Source organism: Rattus rattus, chromosome 10 (genome assembly GCF_011064425.1).
Source record: "Rattus rattus isolate New Zealand chromosome 10, Rrattus_CSIRO_v1, whole genome shotgun sequence".
Taxonomy (NCBI): domain Eukaryota; kingdom Metazoa; phylum Chordata; class Mammalia; order Rodentia; family Muridae; genus Rattus; species Rattus rattus.
Window position 1 is genome coordinate 16823490 of NC_046163.1, and position 4626 is coordinate 16828115.

Genomic DNA, 4626 nt, shown 5'->3' on the forward strand with positions numbered 1-4626 from the left:
TCAGAGGAGAACTTGTAGAGTTGATTCTCTCTCCATCATGTGGATCCCTGAGATGGGACTCAGGCTCTCGGGGTTCGTGGCAAATGTCCTTAGCACTGAGCCATTTCTCCAGGCCTCTGTTTTAATGTTTCAATCATAAAAAGCTCCCCAATCTATCTTGGAAAAAAAACCAAACATATTATAGAAGGTGTATTATATGTATTGTAATTAGACTTATTATAGAATGTTTATTGTATGTATTATAATTAGACTTATTGTAATGAACATCCCATAATAAAGCAGAATAAAGGGCCGGAAACAGGAGCTTAAAGTAGACACCTGAACTAGAAAACGTAGCACATACTTATAATCCCAAGTTTTGTCGGTGATATTTTCACCCCTGAGGCTGAGGCAGAGAAATTTCAAGTTTAGGCCATCCTGGACTACACAAGTTCCGAGCCAGCCTGGGCTACTTACTGAGACTGCAGGTGTGTGTGTGTGTGTGTGTGTGTGTGTGTGTGTGTGTGTGTGTGTTGGGAATATATCTTAGTTGTGCTTGCTAAGCATGCAAAAAGCCGTGGGTTCCACCCTTAGGACCCCCCATAAAACTAGACATAGCAGCATACTCCCGTAGGATCAGAGTTCAAGGCCATCCTTGGCAACACAGTAAGTTTGAAGCCAGCCTGGAGTAGATGAGCCCTTGTCAGAAAAGAAAGAAGAGAAGAGGGATGGGGAAGGCAGGAAGAAGGAAAGGGACTATACAGCCTCATTGTGGCTTCATATTTTTCTCCTGTTCACAACAGACCAACTTCTTCTCTACTTTTAAAGAGAAGTTTTATTTCAAATTTAATTAATCATCATTATTGTGTGTGTTACGTGAGGTAGGAGAGGGAGGGGTGTGTAGGCTATACACACGTGTGGAGGTCAGAGGAGAGCTTTGTGGAGCTGGTTCTCTCCTTTCTCCTTACATGGGTGCAGGGATTGAACTTGGGCTGTCAGGCTTGTGCATCCCTGGACAGCAGTGGTTTTTGTCTGTTGAGCCACCTCACAGGCCCAGGACCAAGAGCCTTTGCTTTTGGATGCCCATGGCCAAACATCCCAACCCCTGCACTGCCATCGAATCACTGTAGCGACCCAATTTCAAAACTGGGCCCGAACAAACTCCAAGCAAGTTTGGGGTCGGGGGGTTCATTTTTCTGAGATTGCCACAAGTCTGCTTTGAGGCCTAAAAACAGTGAATTCTGTTCCACAGACTCCAGTAAAATGTAAACCAACAGCTCAGCTAAAAAAAAAAGGCAGTCACATAGAATGTGGAATCCAAGTATCTAGAAAGATTCTGTGCTGTGGCTGCGTTTTGGGGTAATGGCACTTCACCAACCATTAGACTCTAATGAGCAAAATACAAACTGAGTCAGTTAAAAAAACAAACAAACAACTCTGATGATGTATCACTGTCTACAAAAACAGGAGAATCGGTCCCAAAACAACAATTAATTAAAGATTTGATTCCCGGTCCTCACAGAAAGGAAACCACTAGTTCTGCAGGCTGACAGCTCCTTGTCACAATGGTATCGACAGGATCCACTTCTTCAGCAGTGTTCACTGCGTCAGAAACTGAGGCATCACCGTCTTCCAACAAAAAGACACCTTCCCCACCCCCAACCCCAATTCCCCTCTCACCCCCACCCTCACCCCTTAGCCGCCGCCCTTCCCGGCCGCCGGCCACCCTTCCCTGCCGCCTAGGGGCCATACCGGCTCAGCTGTCTGGGACAGTGCCCGCTCAGCACAGTCATCAGGGCAGTGCTAATTCTACGGCAGCAGGTTTCAGACGAGGCCTGTCGGTTTTACCCTGCCTCTGTCATCCCAGAACTGACAGAGCTCCCTGCTCAGTTCATCCCACCGCACAAGTCCAATACTGATTTTGTAATGGTTTCTTTTCGGCACGGAAGTCTTGTCCTGTTTGGGGTAGGAAGTATCCCCCAAAGCCTCGTGTGTTAAATGTATGTTTTCCTACTTGTTAATCAATCATTGGGAGGCAATACCTAATCGATGGGTTAATCCACAGATTGGGTGATAAATAGAGTGTGCTATTTGGGGTGTGGTAGGAGCTGCGACGCGGGGCCTGGCTTGGGGAAGTGGGTTCTTCAAGCCTATGTCTTTTCTAGAGTCCATGCTCCACATCTCTCTGCCCGTTGGCTCCACCCACCCATCTACCATTGTGTTCTGCCTGGCTACAGGGTCGCAGCAGTGAGCTAGGCAGCCTTCACAGAAACCACGAACTCTTCTCTGCTTAAGTCGTTTTACTCAAGTATTCTGTGACAGCAACGGAGAGGGAACTAAAGGAGCGCCCAACTTCGAGTTCCTGTGTGTCGTGTTTCCACCTACCACGGGTCCTGCAGTTAGCTGCTAAAACAGACCTAGTAGACCCAAGGGTGAAATCAAACTAGGAAGAGATACAAGAACCCTATTCCAGGCCTTCTGTCATTAATGTGTTAAGCAAATATAGATAAAAGTATTTAGAAATATGTTTAATTCATCTGAAGATTGCCTTCTGTGGTGGGAAGTCCTACTACTACAAGGTGCAGCCGTGTGGAGTGAGGAGGCCTTGGTGGAGGAAGTGCGTCACTGTGGGGGTGGGCTTTGAGGTCCTGTGCTCAAGCTCCTCCCAGTGCTGAGTTTCCTCCTGGCTGCCTTTGGACCAAGATATAGAACTGGGCTCTTCCAATACCACATCTGCCTTCAGGCTGTCATGCTTTGCGCCGTGATGGTAACGGACTGAACCTCTGAAACTGTAAAACAGCCACAATGAAATGTTTTCCTTTATAAGAGTTGCTTTGGTCATGGTGCCTCTCACAGCAATGAAACTCAAACTAAGACACCCTCCCATTTAGATTTCTATCGACCTTTGTAATAGACCCCGCCAGTCGTTCTCATGTGGGTGGATCTCCAAAGCCAGCTTGGTGGATGCTGTTGATTGCTCAGAATCCTGTGCTTGGCTCGAGCTAGCTGCTTCTCCTGACTACATCTTGCCCACTCTGATATCCCATGCAACCTGTCAGACAGGAGAGACCCAACTCAAGGCAAGAAAGCTCAAAAGAGATGAAACACACTCCCTTTTTCTCTTCATGGAATGTTTTGAACCATATTCTCAAAAATCCCAAATCAGAATACTTGCTAGGACGAATCTTTCTTCTGGCTAAAGAATTAATTTATGAAGCAAAAGAATTTGCAAAGGTACAAATGGTAAATAATATTTAGTCATAAACCTAGCAGGTTAACATACTAGAACAGGAGTGACATTGTACAAGAAAATCCAGGACCTCTTATCCTACTAGGGTCCTGATATGTTAATATCAAAGCGTGTGAAGAACAATACTGTCCTCTGAACACTTTGGTGTACCTGTCCTCAATGAATGCAGTATTATTATATTAAAAGCAAGAAAGAAGAAGCATTATCTAGTACAGCACCCAAAGGTCCATGGAAGAATAGATTCAAATGTTCCCGTCATTGTACTAATAATATCAGTTTCTCTTCATAACACTACAAAGTGTTTTTTAATTTATTTATTTAGAAGCTAGAGAGACAGCCCGGGGTGGTTAGGAACATGAACTGCTCTCGCAGAGGATCCAGCTTGATTTTCAGCACCTCCCTAGGGCAACTCAAAACCACCTATAACTCCAGTCCCAGAGGATCCAACATGTCTAACTTCCGCAGGAAGCCATGTTCACAAACATGTTTACAATCCTCCCCCCGAAACACACATACACACACACACACACACACACACACACACACACACACACATACACACACACAATTAAAAATAATACAAAAGTTTGCCCAGTGTTGTGGCAAATGCCTTTAATCCCCTTTAATCCCAGTCCTCAGGGGCAGATGGATTTCTCAGTTTAAGGTCAGCCTAGTCTGCGGGGTGAGTTCCAGGACAGCCGGGGCTATGCAGAGAATCTTTGTCTCTGAAAAAAATTAAACGGTTAAATGTATTATTACTGTGTGTAAGTTTGTGATGTGTGTGACTGGACACTCATGCCATCGAGCGTATGTGGGGATCAGAGGACAACTTTGTGTTGTGCATTCTTTCTTTTCACTTTTCTGTGGGTTCCAGGGATCGAACGCTTTCCCCCTGAGCTCTCTCACCGGTACCATAGTTCAAATGCTTAATCGACCTCTTCTGCTACCATCCCTTTCAGTCTTTTTTCTTGTTTCCTATTTCTTGTTGTCTTTGGCATTGTGTTTGCAGTGCTGGTGGCCAAATCTAAGTCCTTGCACATTCTAGGCAAGCACCATCTACGTTTGCAGTCTCTGTCGACCTCATGCTCTTGCTGTCTGTGTGATCTTATCTCTGAAACTAGCATCAACCACAGCCAGGCAAACATAGCTGACCACTGAGCTACCTGCCCAGCCCTTAGTCTCTTAAAATAGTATTTCCTCCCCCCTTGTGGGGGAACAATTAGACTCTGGCTACCTTGCTCTACTTTTAAGCAACCAAGGGAAAATGGGGGGCCTGGTTGATGAGTCTGCAGAATCAGCGAAGCCAGTCAGACGCGGGCAGGTGAGTTAGGTAATTTAACTGCCGGACTGGTTTTGCTGGGCTATTTAGGGAATTAGCATGGTGAATAAAACCCACC